At 47.1% G+C, this 16076-nt stretch overlaps 1 long non-coding RNA gene across 1 annotated transcript in view; it reads right to left on the reverse strand.

Annotated features, from left to right (window-relative positions):
* Positions 1-3898: 3898 nt before the first annotated feature.
* Positions 3899-16076, reverse strand: part of LOC115832030 — a 29794-nt gene continuing 17616 nt past the window's right edge. Inside the window, exon 3 of the long non-coding RNA XR_004027504.1 lies at positions 3899-5195. This is a non-coding gene — a long non-coding RNA (uncharacterized LOC115832030). The remainder of the gene's footprint in view (positions 5196-16076) is intronic.

A 16076-nucleotide genomic window follows, 5' to 3' on the forward strand; every position in this document is an offset into this window, starting at 1 on the left:
AAGCTGCAGAAATTCAGACGGATCTGGGTTCAAATCTTGGCTCAGACCTTTTGTAGCTGTGTCACCTTGGACAAGTGACCACTTCTCTGAGCCTCAGTTTCCCCCTCTGTAAATTGAAGATGATAATAGCATCTGTCTTACAATGGTGTTGGGGAACACATTTCCTGGCATGCAGTGGATACTTGATACATCATTCTTGGTTATAAATTTGGATTTACAGCCTAGAGTGGCTTGAAGACAGGGGCGGCTCTGGCAGAAGCAAAGGTAGGGAAGTGAGAGTCTGGGTTGGGGTGTGTGGGAGGCCATTTTCTTCCTATGAAGTTTGAAATTTTACTTGGCAAGAGCCTCATGCCTTTCAGGTCTCTGGCGCCTGGCCTTGTCTGTCTGCTTAGATTTCCCTGGGCTCCTATCTCAGAAACGGAGGCCAGGATAAGGGCAAGGCTTATGTGGTCCAGAGGTCACGGAGCCATGCCTTGGTGGTCACACGGCCTTGGAGTGGAGCCCCAGCCTGGTGCTGAGTCTGTAGAGGGCTGAGCCACAAGAAAAAGAGAACAATCCTAAATAGGTAGCTGCCATGTTTTCATGGACTTTTCAAGGCCTTGGGAGACCCGCTAGAATGGGGCCTCAAGATTTGGGGTGTCTGGAGCAGAGGATGGAGTGGGCTCGCTGGGCAAGCCTGAGTTGAGAACACTGCTTCCTCATCAACTAGCTGTGTGGCCTTGAGTGAGTCGTTTTCACCCACTGAGCCTCAGTTTCTTCCTCTGCAAAGTGCAGAGTCATTTCTATTGGGAGATTTCAAGGATCCAATGGGACAACAATGGGAGGATGGTGAAGAGTCATTTCCCCTGGTCTGGCTGATGGCTGAGAAGTCGCCAGCCACAACTCACTGACCTGCTAAATTACTGAAGTCCCCCCAATCCCAGATCCTGGGCAAACCAGGCAGTTTCCATAGGCATCCCCATAATTCACCTGCTGTCCAGCCCCAGGGCAAGGCGACAAGCTCAGCACATGTGATGGAAGAACATGGCTGTTGTTCTCCCATGCGAAATGACTTTGGAATTTCCTGGTGGCCTTTGTCTCTGGGACTTTCCTCGTGGCCGGATATTGTTTGCTGAGAGCCCTGAACCATGCCTTCCCCTGAGTTTCTGTCGCTTTAACTTTAAATGAGATAATAAAAGCACAAATATTAGAAGATTATTGTGAGGATTAAATGGAGTAATGATTGCAAAGCACTGAACAGAGCCTGGTTAAGTGCAGTAGTTAAGAGAATGGGCCCAGGATTCAGGCTGGGTTCAAATCCTGCCTCTACCATTTCCTGGCTATGTTAACTTGGGAAACTGCTTAAGTTTTGGGCCTCCATTTCCTTATTTGTAAACTACAGATATGACTGGAATCCATTTTATAGAGTGGTTGGATAGCACTGAGATAACAGATGTGAAAAAATAAAATGACTGGAGGCTAACCAAAATTCTTAAGTGGTAGGATGCAGACATCATCTGGGTGGGTGACAATGGTTAAGAATTCTTCAATTTTGCTATCTACCAATCAGAGCAATATCATTGAGCTTTAATCAATTATAGCAATAGAATTGAATTTCAGTAATACTATAGCAGTCTTTTTTTTCTTTTTAAAATTATTCTTTTTCTGGAACACGGTAACTGAAAAGATTTTTTTTTTTTTTTGAGACAGTCTTGCTCTTTTGCCCAGGCTGGAGTACAGTGGAGTGATCTTGGCTCACTGCAGCCTCCGCCTCCTGGGTTCAAGCCATTCTCCTGCCTCAGCCTCCCGAGTAGCTGGGACTACAGGCGTGCGCCACTATGCCTGGCTAATTTTTGTATTTTTAGTAGAGACAGGGTTTCACCATGTTGGCCAGGATGGTCTTGATCTCCTAACCTCGTGATTCACCCCCCTCGGCCTCCCAAAGTGCTGGGATTACAGGCATGAGCCACCGTGCCCAGCCACTGAAAAGATTTAAATTATTGCATCCCAATGCAGTCACAGACCGCCCATGTGAACCTGAGCAAGTCACTTCCTCTCTGTGGACCTCACTTTCCTCCTCTGTAAAATGGGGATAATTATGCCAACCTTTCGGGGTTCCTCTGAGGGTGAGATAGGACACTGGGGGCCCAACTCCCAGCCCACCCTGTGGCCCAGGATCTGCTTCCCACAACCTATGGTTTCCTGGCTTGCCATTGTGCTCTATAGTTGCCATGGCAGGAAAATTCTGGCTCCAGGGCATTATGACAACTCACTGCCATTAATGCAAAGTTCGTGTGTGCTTATTCTGCAGGCTGTCTGCACGTGGACCTAAGGACGAGGACTGGGATCGGGGCTGGGTTTCAGGAAACCATCAGGATTCTTGGCTTCTCCAGCCATCAGGAAACCTGGCAAAGGAGGCCTGCTCCAGGGAAAGGCAAGGCGTCTGAGCTTTGGTGTCAGACAGACCTGGGCTTGATCTCAGTCTTGTTCTTTTAAATATGTGTGCCATTGGGCAATCCCTTTGATCCTCAATAACAAGGTAACAACAGTGTTTACCTCTAAGGGTTACTAGGGCACTGTGTTTGTGCCCAGTAAGTGTTGTCTTCTATTATTGCTGTTAGAGATAAAGATGGGCCTGACATGGTTTATTGACCGAATAATGAATGCCCCGCAGAGTGAGCAGAGCCAAGACTTCCCTTTCATAGTTCTTCACCAGGCTCTGGGGAGTGGAGTAGGATGTGAGTTAACATGCTGACATGTCACTGAAAGGGGCCAGGCGGAGACCAAACTACACCAGTCGCGGTCAAGAGATCTTTATTGGAGGTATCGAGTAGAGAAGGAAGAGAAGAGAGAGAGGAGAAGGAAAAGAAGAGAGAGAGGAGAAGGGAGAGAGGAGAAGGAAGAGAAGAGAGAGAGGGCTGCTGGTGTGCTGGGTTTTATATCCCTTGGGCCTACGTGGATTGGGCTAGGGGCGGGCCCAAGGGAAGGCGGGAGACGCTTCTTTCTGATTGGCCCTCCTTTGGCGGGTTCAGACAGTGCCCAGTCAAGGAGGGGAGAAGAACCCGGAACCGGCCCCATCTTAAGGTACGGTGCCATTTTAAGGTACCCCGTGTTACCTAACACTCATGATGTCAATCAAGTGCTTGGCAAGTAGTAGCTGCTCGATAAATGCTAATTCCTGCTCCCCCAACCTCACACAGGCAGGTCTGAGAGGACCTCAGAACTTCTTTGGGCATGGCAGTCATCATTTTCTTCTGCTCAGTCCTTTAGGAAATTTAAGGGCTCATGGTCTCCTTCAACATTCATTGTGGCCTAGGTCACCTTGTTCCAAACATGCAGGGAAGGAAACTTACCAGGGAGACTTTCAGTGGCTTCGCCACTGTGGCAGAGCTGGAATGTGATAACAACTGTGTCCACTCTGTTTCCCATCCATCATTCATTCATTCAAGGAATATTCTTAAGCACTGTCAACTGAAGAATGATGAGGTTCACACATTTGGAAAGGAGATCTTTATCATAAACGGAGGCAGCCTGCAGGCCAGCCATCCCATAGGCTGGGCAGCATCGCCTCTGGCTCTGCAGAGAACAAGCAGTTTGAGGGAAGGGTAAAGGGAACAGGAACTTATGCTAAGTGAGACGGCTGAATATACACATGTAACCAGCGACCAGAGGAGCCATGAATACTGATGAAAGGAGAAACATGCACATGCATGGTCCAGCTTCATGCATCTTCATGGGTTGCATGTCCAAACAATAACAGCGTTAGTATGATCCACGAGGGTGGAATTTTTGGTCCTCAGACATCAAAAGGTGAAGCAAAGGACGTGAAAATCCTCACTGCACATCCTCCACAGGTTGGCCAAAACTGGCCCAGAGATGGTCACTGGCCGTTTCTTTTCTTTTTTTCTTTCTTTCTTTCTTTTTTTAAACCTGGGGGGTGGTCAGTTTTTAGGAAGGGATACCATTATGAAACTGGTGAGCTGTCATGTCAAAACTGCAAAGAGGAAGAGGGAGTCTGGTCATGGCCTCAGACGATTGGCTAAAGGTGATAGAGGAATGAGTTGTCTGTTTCTTGTTTTCCAAATCTGCTTACTCCTTAGGAAAGAATTCTGGTTAAAAGTCAATAAGGAAGGGGCATACTGAGATGTGTTTGGCCTCCTGTCCCATCATGGCCAGGAACTTGGTTTTTAAGGTTTCTCCTGGGTCCCCTTGGCCAAGAGTGGGTCTGTTCAGTCCGTTGTGGGGCTTAGGATTTGATTTTTAGTTCTCAGCACCTACTATGCACTCTGAACAAAAGTGGTTAACAGGACAGACTCTTCTCTGCCTGGGCAGTTTATAGCCTAGTCAGGAGAGAGATAGGAATAAATAACTACACCAAAAGTTTCTTAATCACAAGGCCATTAAGTGCTGAGAATGGGAAGTGCAGGGAGTGGCTAGAGCGACCAACAGGGTGACCCAGCCTCCTGTAAGTGGTCAGGGAAGACCTCCCTGTGGAGGCTCATCTTGAGCTCCCCTGAGAGCAGAGCCTGGAGCAGAGACTTAGGTGCGGGGTTTTATTTGGGAGCGGACCCGGGGAGCAGCAGGGGAGGAGTGGGGAGGTGAGACCGGGCAGGAGGAAAGCCAGCATAAAGGTTGCAATCAGGGTCGTTCCTGTGGGCAGCTGGACTGGCTATGCCTGGGACCACCTGAGGAGGGGACAGAGGGCCTCCTGGTAGTGTCCATGCAAAGGGACAAGGGACATCACCAAGGGAGACCCAGCCACCTCTCCCAGTGTCCTTCCAGTCAAAGGAACCTAAGGTCAGCCGTCCAGCCCATCCAGAGTTCAGGCCCAGGTGAGTCAGCTGCAGCAGGTGACATTTTTCATGCAGCTTGGAGGGCCTTAGGGGAGTATTCCAGGCAGAGGGACAGCTCCCAATTCACCTGTCTGTAAGAGGGACGGCTCATCTGCCACAGCCTGGCCCGGGCAATTCTGCTGGCCCCGCATCTTGGAGTGGAATCGTCTCCTGGAACAGTACATCTTCCGGACCTCACCCCACGCTGCACGACTTAGAGTGTCAGCTGGAGCACTTTCTCCACCGAGTGCCTCCTCCGAAGATCTGACAAAGGCAGGCAGGGGTGTCAATGAGAAGGAGGTGTGTAGAAGTGCTCCTTTCTCCTCCGCTGTAGTCTTCCTGCCTCCCAGACAAGCTTCAGAAGGCAGGAAATCTCCAGACCACCTATGGAAGAAAGAAGGCTGCCTGGGCCTGGGGTTTGGGTCATGTGAGCCAGCTCTAGAAAGCCTTTTGGTGCCCACAGAAACCCCCAAAAAAGGAATGTATAGCATAACTCTAATGAAATTTAGGAAGCCCGAGGCATTCCCTACCCTTGTCTACTCTCCCTAAACTATCCTGTGCACCAGGCTGACAGCTTCTGGCCAGGGGCCAAGTCCAGGGGCTGGAGGGAAGATGCCTGCAGGGAGGTGGTAAGCTGCATTTTGTTCCCTCCCAAATGACATAGAGCAGTGGCCGGGAGTGAGGAGATCTGGTTCCAGGCCCAGCGACTCCTTGAGCCATTATTGCAAAAAGACCTAAGCCAATCTGAAATGCACAACTCTAGGCTCTTCTTGGTGGCTAGCGGTGTTAGCTAACAATTAGCAGTGAATGAGGACCTGCCGCTTCCCCCAGTTTTGCTACCAGGTTCACATGAAAGCAAGTTGTGGACAGAATTCTGCCCCCACAAAGACATTTAGTAGGCAACTGTTATGAGCAAGCAGGTCCCAGACAGTTCATGCAACATGTATTTATTAAACTCAGCAGATTCAAGGCAGACATAAGAATATTCCAGAGTCACATTCTGTGACTGTTACAGACCACATCAGGCAACCAGAATCACTTTTTTGAGATGAGTCTCGCTCCGTTGCCCAGGCTGGAGTGCAGTGGCATAATCTTGGTTCATTGCAACCTCCACCTCTCGGGTTCAAGAGATTCTCCTGCTTCAGCCACCCGAGTAGCTGGGATTACAGGTGCATGCTACCATGCTCTGCTAAATTTTGTATTTTTTTTTTTTTTTTTTGAGATGGAGTCTCGCTTTGTCGCCCAGGCTGGAGTGCAGTGGCGCAATCTCGGCTCACTGCAAGCTCCGCCTCCCGGGTTCACGCCATTCTCCTGCCTCAGCCTCCCAAGTAGCTGGGACTACAGGTGGCTGCCACCACGCCTGGCTAATTTTTTGTATTTTTTAGTAGAGACAGAGTTTCTCCATGTTGGTTAGGCTGGTCTCAAACTCCTGACCTCAAGTGATCTGACTGCCTCGGCCTTCCAAAGTGTTGGGATTACAGGCATGAGCCACTGTGCCCGGGCCAGAATCACTCTTAACCAGTGGCTGGACCCAGGACCTACCAGGGAGCAGCCTGAAGTGCCATCCCTGGGGCTTGCTGGATTCTTATACCTGATTTGTGCCAGGGGAGGAAGTGCCTCTAAAATATTTTAACCGAGCTGTATATTCTGAATCCCACTAATTTTATCAACAAGTGCCTGTTTCCAGCATCCATTAAGCTGGCTAACAAGCCACTGATTTCACCTCTGAAAACTCATTTATTTTTAACAGTCATTATGCTAATCAGCCGAGCCACTGGTGTTGATCAGCACTAAAGACAAATGAAACCCTTGTCCTCGTGGCTTCTGGAGCCAGTGAAGACGACACTGCAGTGAAAATGGCAGCTGGCCACCCCTGGACTGTGAATTCTAGGAGAGGCAACTGACTACGCTGGAGTCGTAGCAAAAAATCAAGAACACACGTTTATATCACATCATCTTCTCTGAAGCATTCTCAGCTTCACTTTGGACATCGTGGTGGTGAGATTCTGACAGTCAACTCTGCCACTGGCCCTCATGTCCCCATCTCTAATGTGCCTACTACCCCATGCCCTTGGAACAGCCTCCTGCTCTGGGGCAGAATCTGGGGTGAGGTTGTTCTGGGCTCCCTATGGACAACACTGGGGATGACTCTGGTCATTTTCTAATGCCTCCCTTTGTTGAGCAATCTCGGGGTGATTATCCTCAGAAAAAATGTGCCTGTTCGGGTGCGGTGGCTCATGCCTATAATCCCAGCACTTTGGGAGGCCGAGGCAGGAGGATCATGAGGTCAGGAGCTTGAGGCCAGCCTGGCCAACATGGTGAAACCCTGTCTCTACTAAAAATACAAAAGTTAGCTGGGCGTGGTGGTGTGTGCCTGTAATCCCAGCTACTTGGGAGGCTGAGGCAGGAGAATTGCTTGAACCTGGGAGGCGGAGGTTGCAGTGAGCCGAGATCGCACCACTGCACTGCAATCTGGGTGACAGAGCAAGACTCTATCTTGGAAAAAAAAAAAAAGAAAGAAAAATGTGCCTGTTTGCTGCCAGCAGAACCAGTTCTTACCTCTAAACACTCTTTTGTCCAACTGATCATTCATTTATTTGTTAACAAGTTATTTTGGGGAAGGATTTCCATGTCTGTGCTAGGGCTAATTTTCTAGCACAGTGTTGGAGCTCAGTAAATATTGAATGAGTGCATGAAGGATGACAGGAAGGGAGAAAGCGACTGGGGGCTGTGTGCAAGGGAAGCAGCAGCATTGTGTGCCTGCAAGGCGGCTGTTCATCTTGCAGAGACACCAGCCCTGCCCTCCAAAGGTTCCCTCAACCTCTCCATCTTCATGCTTCTCCCAGGTTGGTGTTAAGCCTTTTGAGAGAAGCTGAATTAAGTGCTAGGCTCCCTTCACTGCCTAAATGCCCTGTGAGAGATGTGCCAATCAGCAGACTGCTAGAGCGTGAGGCTGTTTTCATTGTCTGACTCGCTTGGGAGCAGGTGGTTCATTTCTGAAAAGCTGAGGCTTAGTGAGTTTTCATGGATGGAGGGGACAGAGGAGAAGGAAACAAGACAGACTGACAGACACAGAGAGCCACAGCCAGCTGATATGTGCTGAGCACTCAATCCATGCCAGGCATGCTGTTAGGCCCTAGGAATTCAGTGATGTAACAGACAGACTTAGGCCCTGCCCTCAGGGAGCTTAAAGTCTAGAACAGGGGTTGACAAAGTCCAGTCTGTGGGCTGATTCTGGCCTGCTTGGAACACAGCTGTGCTCATTTGTTTGAATGTTTTCTAGGGTTGATTTCACTCATTTGTCTGAGTGTTGTCTAGGGTTGATTTCACTCATTTGTCTGAGTGTTGTCTAGGGTTGATTTCACTCGTTTGTCTGAGTGTTGTCTAGGGTTGATTTCACTCATTTGTCTGAGTGTTGTCTAGGGTTGATTTCATTGATTTGTCTGAGTGTTGTCTAGGGTTGATTTCATTGACTTGTCTGAGTGTTGTCTAGGGTTGATTTCACTAGTTTGTCTGAGTGTTGTCTAGGGTTGATTTCACTCATTTGTCTGAGTGTTGTCTAGGGTTGATTTCATTGATTTGTCTGAGTGTTGTCTAGGGTTGATTTCACTCATTTGTTTGAGTGTCGTCTAGGGTTGATTTCACTCTGTGGCAGAGTTGAGTAGTTGCAGCAGGGACTGTGTCACCTATAAAACCTAAAATACTTACAATCTGGCCCTTTCTAGAAAAAGTGTGCTGACCCCTGGTGTAGAGGCCAAGCAGATACAAGCAGCCAGAAGCAGAAAGAAGAGTGAAGTCAAAACGCACACAGAAAATGAGAGAGGAGCCCCCCAAAATATGTGAGGTGGGAAGGCTGCAGTTCCCACGAATATTTCCATTTGTCATCCTTCACCATGACAAAACTCCACCATCAGTGGCTTATTCCTTAGGGATAAGCATTGCTTTCACAAATATTCCCCTGAGAAGAGTTTTTCATCCTCGATTTATACCCTGAGTATGGAGTAGCTGAAGGGATCATTCTGGAGGCAGACAGGGCTGCTGAAGATTTCCAAAAGCCAGGACGGAGGGAGAGGGAAGGGATGGGCCTTATGGATGGGAGGTGTCTGGGTAGGGCAGAGCACCACAGCCTGCAAAAGCAATTGTGTTGTTTGTCCAAGATGAGCCGGTGGTAGGGTGTGTCTCTGAGTTGCTCTGCGGTTTCTCAAGGGTGGGATTCTATTTGTGACCAAAGGAGTCACTCACCACCTAAGGGCAGAGTTGTGATTCCTCTTCCATCCCTGACATTGGGCAGCATCGGCTCTTGGGGGTGCATAGGTGTGTGTGTGCATGCACTGGTGTGTGTATCAGGAGGGAGCCACATTTTGCAGTGAAGGGGGTGCAGTTTATATAATTTGGGGGACCCTCTTTAAGGAAAAGATTTCAAAATTATCAATCCTAATTTAGGTATGCATATGCATATTTAGAATTTAAAAAGAAATCATAATGTTACAAAATTTTAAAAAATTGACAAGGGTCAGAAACACTGCAAAATCTAGAAAAATGACATATGTATTAATTAACTTCCTGATACCCTCTGAAATGCATTTCATGCTAGTTTTGCTATATACTTTTCATATGTTTATGATTTTTAATAATCTTTTCTAATAGAGAAAAGAATGATATGTCAGCCTTTCCTCTGACACAGTTGACTGAAATTTGTTTTTTCACCAAGAGTTAGGATGCACAAGATGTAACTTCATAAACATACTCGCTTCTTGCAGCACAGCCTTGGGTTTGGGTCCTATAGACTCAAGAATTCTGATAAATTCAATTTTGTATGTTTTCCGTCACAAAAAGAAAAATGTATGGTATATTTATAATGCTATATGTTACCTTATTGGGGATATGCTGCATTATCAAGCATATGCCCAAATGGAAAAAAAATTTTTTTTGATTAGGGTCAGTGAGAACTGAATCCAATTATAATACTGTCTGTGATGATCTGAAGAATTTTCCATTTCCATTTTTGGCTCTGTCCATTTCCAACCATTTCTCTTCTTTGGCCCACACCTTTCTGGTACTGGGCACCAGACCACACACTGAGATATTTTGGTACAGCCATAGGCCTCACTCCTTCATGTCATGATGCAGGGCAAGTTGGCAGGGGGGCAATAGGGCCATTCTGGAGGTCATTTTTATGCCAGTGTCTTAGTCTGTTTTGTGTTGCTTATCATACAATACCTGAAAGAAAAATCATTTATTTATTACATTTATGGAGGCTGAGAAGTTCAAGGTTGAGGGCCTGCATTTGGTGAGGGCCTTCTTGCTGCTGGGGACTCTCTGCAGCGTCCCAAAGTGGCTCAGAGCATTACATGGCAAAAGGGCTGAGTGTGCCAGTTCAGGTCTTTCTTCCTTTTCTTAGGAAATCGCCGGTGCCACCCCCATGATAATCCATTAATCCATGAATCCCTGAATGGATTAATCCATTCATGAGGACAGAGCCCTCATGACCCAATCACCTCTGACAGGTCCCACTTTTTAGTTACATGGCAAAAGGGCTGAGTGTGCCCATTCAAGTCTTGCTTCCTCTTCTTAGAAAACCACGGGTCCCACCCCCATAATAACCCATCGCAGAGCCCTCATGACCCAATCACCTCTTACATTCTTACAGGTTCTACTTTTTAATATTGCCACATTAGGGATTAAGTTTTACTACAAGTTTTGGAGGGAACAAATATTCAAACCATAGGAGCCACAATAAATAATAATAACCTATATATGGAAGAGGTGGTGAACCACATCCATATATGCTCTGATCTCAAACTAAATGTATCACCAAGTCATCTCTCCCCAAATGCCACCTGTCATGAGGGGAAGTGTGAGTAGAATGAGCTAGGAGTCTTAACCAGTTGTGGATAGAATGTGTTGCTTGTCCTAAATGTTCATCATTTGATGCATGGACAAACAAAATGTGGCATATCCAAACTATGGATTATTCTTTGGCTACAAAAAAGGAATGAAGCACTGATACCTGCTACTACATTTATGAATCTTGAAAACATATGTGAAATGAAAGGAGACATACACAAAAGGCCACAAACTGTATGATTCCATTCATATGAAATGCCCAGAACTGGCAAATGTATTGAGTCAGAAAGTAAGACTAGTGGTTGTCAGGGAGGAAGGAAATGGGGAGTTACTGCTAATGGTTGATTTTTAGGAATGATTAAAGTGTTCTGGACTTAGATAATGGTGATGGTTGTACAACTTTGTGAATATACTAAAAATCACTACATTGTACATGTCAAAAGGGTGAATCTTATAGTATGTGAATTATATTTCAATCAAGCTATTATTTTAAAGATTTTTACTTTTGTGAGTTTTACAAAACCATGTGACCAGGTAAACACATAGCTAGGGCCTTCTGCCATGATAAATTACCCTTTGGGAATGTATCAGTTTGGGGATGTGTATCAGTTATCTATCAGTAGAGTAGATACTGCCTAACAACCAACCACAGAACTTTAGTGGCACAAAACCTCAGTGGCACACTACGATAAATATTTATTTGACTTACAGATCAGCTAGGCTCTGCTGGGCTGTTCTTCTGGTTTTAGCTAGCTAGTCTCCCACTTTTTTTTTTTTTTTTTTTTTTTTTTTGAGATGGAGTCTCACTCTGTCACCCAGGCTGGAGTGCGGTGGCACAATCTTGGCTCACTATAACCTCCGCTTCCCGGGTTCAAGCAATTCTCCTGCCTCAAGCCTCCTGAGTAGCTGGGACTACAGGCACACGCCACCACACCCAGCTAATTTTTGTATTTTTAGTAGAGACGGGGTTTCACCATGTTGGCCAGGATGGTCTTGATCTCTTGACCTTGTGATCTGCCCACGTTGGGCTCCCAAAATGCTGGGATTACAGGCATGAGCCACTGCGCCCAGCCTCATCTCCCACTTCCGGTGGTTGGCCATGGGCTGTCTGATCTAGGATGACCTCAGCTGGAGCAAATGAGGTGCCTTGCCTCTGCACCAGATGTCTCCTCCTTTACATCCCAAGTATGTTTTCACAGTGATGGCAAGGACCAAGAGACAGAAGCAGAACCACACAAGCACTTTTTCAAGGTTCTGCTTGCATCATACTTACTAATATTGCATTGGTTAGAGCAAGTTACACTGCCAAGCCTGGATTCAGTGGATGGGGAAATAGATCTTCCCTCTCAGAAGAGAGGAATTGCAAAGTCATATGTTAAAAGAAGTGGGTATGTGGAGGGGTGATGACTCAGGACCATGAAGACAATTAATTTTATGTCTGCTTCCATGTTTATACCAGTGTGTGCATGCGTATGTGTTTGCAGACATATGTGTCTATATTGGTGAATATGTGTTTTCAGGCATCCGTGTGTGCATGTGAGGCTGTTTGTGTGTACACTTCCTTTGGATGTGTCTACATGTCCAACATGCAGGCATGCATGAACAATTTTGGAAGCTTTTCTGCTTGTGTATCTGTGCAGGTGTGAGCCTTCCCAGATAGGTGCCAAGTGTAGTGGGCCATGGATTGTGTCAAGTAGAGTGGGCCAACACATGTGCTCCCAAACCCTCACACCAGCAGGATTCTGGGGTCTCTGGGTCCTTGTCTGTCATTTACCCAAGACAGGCAACTATTAGAAAAGCGAGAGTGTCGACTTTGAAATCAGGAAGGCTGGATTCAAACACTAGCTCTGCCACTGACTGGCTTGAGAGGAGATTCCCACCCTAGTTTTCTGATCTGTAAAATGGGTATACCACTTCCTAGTTTTCTTGTGTGAAAGGGCTTTGTAACATGCAGTGTGCCATGGCTTTGTTAGCTATGAAGACTCTGGGGGAGTGAATTTCCCTTCCGATTCTGTGCCCCAAAGGCTTGACCCCTTTCCAGATGCTAAAACTGGAGGTGGCTCCGCATCTCTTAATGCGTTGCCATGGCAATCACTGCCTTCTGCTCTTCTGTCAGCAGTGCTGGACGGGGCTCTGGTGTCCTCTCACTGCTGGGAGCAGGGCAAGGTGGAGGAGGAGCAGGCTTACCCGAAGTCCCTTTCCTTCTGAAGTAGGTAAGGGAGGAAGGGAGGATGTGGGGGGCTGTTACCTGTCTTTGTTGTTTTTGCTCTGCTCCTTTTACCATGCCCCCTCCAACAGCAGCCTAGGTAGGTCCTGGGGCAGCATTCAGACATTAACACACCCCCAAATCACCTGAGCAGCTTCAAAAAATGAAGACTTCTGTGCCCTACTCAGAAAGTCTGATTCAGTAGGCCTGAGGTGGGTACCAGGCACCAGTGTTTTCACTATGCTCTCCAGGACATTCTGATGGGGGAAGTCCAGGAACCACACTTAGAGAAACCGTGCACTAGGGGTACAGGGCCCGAGGCAACCCACTGACCTACGCTGCCAGTCCCCACAACATAACCAGCCTCTTCATTTATTCATTCACTCACTCATTCATTCACCTACTCACTTGTCATTGTATATCCTTACATCAAACCACATTTAAATAATTGTTTAAATAATCCACTTACATTTAAATAATCACTCCCTCATTTATTTACTCATTTATTAGAACAAACATTTATTACTGTCCTAAGCTCTGGGAGATGGAGAGATAATTACAGATACAGTCCCTGCCACCCTACAGGAGGTTCCAGGGCAATGTTTTTCAAACTGTAGCAAAATGAATTTAATGGATGGACTAACATGTTTTTTAAAAAAGAAACAGAATAGACTATAATAGAAGATATTAGTGTGTATAGCAAGCAGCAGGGGAAAATGATGTTTGGGAAACCTTTGTATCCACTGTGCATGTGAGTGTGGGAAAGGGATCTCAACGTGCAATGTATCTCTGGGCAGAGTGCTGGGGGCAGCGGGCACAGAAGCAGATGCCAATACTGCATGCCAGGTGCTACAGTAAAGATGTGCTGGGGGTGTTGGTGGAGCTCAGTCCCTCTACCAGGCAACACCTGGGGGAGCCTCACACAGAAAGTGCATTTGAACTGGGGGCTTGAAAATGTGCAGGAGTTTTCCCACTAAAGACAGTGGAAAGGGACCACAGGCAGAAGGAAGAGCATGTGCAAAGGCACAGAGGCGGGAAAACAGAGAGGAGCTAGGTGACTGGTGGGTCTGGAGCATGGGCGGGGAGGCTGGAGGGTGAGAGGCTGGATCCTAAAGGGCCTTGGGTGCCAGGGAAAGCACTGGGTTGTTTTATGACACTGTGTAGAGCCACTGGAGAGAAAGTAGAGGCACGACATGGCCAGAGTGGCATTTTAAAAGGACTGAGAGGTGAAGCCGACTGGGCTTCTGGGTCGGGTGGGGACTTGGAGAACTTTTCTGTCTAGCTAAAGGATTGTAAACACACCAGTCAGTGCTCTGTGTCTAGCTAAAGGTTTGTAAATGCACCAATCAGCACTCTGTAAAAGCACACCAATCAGCGCTCTGTGCTTAGCTAAAGGTTTGTAAATGCACCAATCAGCACTCTGTAAAAATGCACCAATCAGTGCTCTGTGTCGAGCTAAAGGTTTGTAAATGCACCAATCAGCACTCTGTAAAAATGCACCAATCAACGCTGTGTCTAGCTAAAGGTTTGTAAATGCACCAATCAGCATTCTGTAAAAACAGACCAATCAGCACTGTGTAAAATGGACCAATCAGCAGGATGTGGGCGGGGCCAAATAAGGGAATAAAAGCTGGCCATCCAAGCTAGCAGTGGCAACCCGCTCGGGTCCCCTTCCACTCTGTAGAAGCTTTGTTCTTTCGCTCTTCACAATAAATCTTGCTGCTGCTCACTCTTTGGGTCCGCACTACCTTTATGAGCTGTAACACTCACTGTGAAGGTCTGCGGCTTCATTCTTGAAGTCAGACCATGAACCCACCAGGAGGAACAAACAACTCCCAACGCGCCACTTTTAAGAGCTGTAACACTCACTGCAAAGGTCTGCGGCTTCACTCCTAAAGTCAAGCGAGACCATGAACCCACTGGAAGGAAGAAACTCTGGACACATCTGAACATCTGAAGGAACAAACTCTGGACACACCATCTTTAAGAACTGTAACACTCACCGCGAGTGTCTGTGGCTTCATTCTTGAAGTCAGTGAGACCAAGAACCCACTGGAAGGAACCAATTCCAGATACAAGACCACAGCAGCAATGTGGGTGGAGAGGCCAGTGGAAGGCTCAGCTGCTTTTCAGCAAGGGATGGCAGTCATGGGAGTTGGGTAGTGGTTTGTGGTTGGGGTTGTGAGATATGGATACACTTGGGAAGTATTTTAAGAGGTAAAATAAACAGGAGCTAATGACTGTATATGGGGAGGGAGGATGTGGAAGCGTCCAACCTGGTGCCTGGGTCCCCAGGGTGGGAAGCTGAGTTGGAGGGGAGGCTGCTCACTGATATCAGGTCCCTCAGTTGGTTACCAAAACACCAAGGGTTTGGTGTAGGTCCTGCTGTTTGCCACACAGAAAGCCAATGACTGAGATGATGAGTACTGACAAGGAAGATGGCTTTAATTGGGTGCTGCAGTCCAGGAGATGGGAGCTCAGCCTCAAATCCATCTCCCTGACCTACTAAAACTGGGGCTTTATATGGCAGGGAAGAAATGTAACTGTGTAAGAAAACAGGAACTAGAGGGGTCAAGGAAGCAATCATGAGAATGAGGGGTACTATCTGGTGCAGTGATCTGGTGAGTTTCAGTTCTCTGATACTTTTTTGAGAGGCCTGAAGTTCCTTTCCTAAGGAAGGAACTCGCATAAAACAGATGGAAATTTCAAGCTTTAAGCCCAGAAGGATCAATTTCTATAGTTATCGAAAAGAAGAGTCTACAGGGCAATTGGGCCGGTTTCAGTCTCCCCTTTCTATTGATCAGTCTCTCAAGCATGAGGAATCTGGTCTCAGTATTTCTGGCTGTTTCATTCTGAGGACGGGTGTCCTAGGCAGTGGCCACCCAGGAATCAAAGGTTAATCTAATATAGAGTTTTCTTCTGACACCCAATCTTTCTCTCTCCAGTTCCCCACTTCCACCAAAGACAATCACAGCAGGACCAATCTACCTGCAAAATAAGCTTCAGTTCCATATACTTGGCCTGATAACCCACAAAGTGCAACAAGAATCATTGTCGGGTGGAGCCAAGATGGGCGAATAGGAACAGCTCCGGTCTCCAGCTCCCAGCCCCAGCGACACAGAAGACGGGTGATTTCTGCATTTCTGCTTGAGGTACTGGTTTCATCTCACTAGGGAGTGCCTAACAGTGGGTGCAGGACAGTCGGTGAAGCG

The sequence above is a fragment of the Nomascus leucogenys genome, chromosome 21, assembly GCF_006542625.1.
Source record: "Nomascus leucogenys isolate Asia chromosome 21, Asia_NLE_v1, whole genome shotgun sequence".
Classification (NCBI taxonomy): Eukaryota; Metazoa; Chordata; class Mammalia; order Primates; family Hylobatidae; genus Nomascus; species Nomascus leucogenys.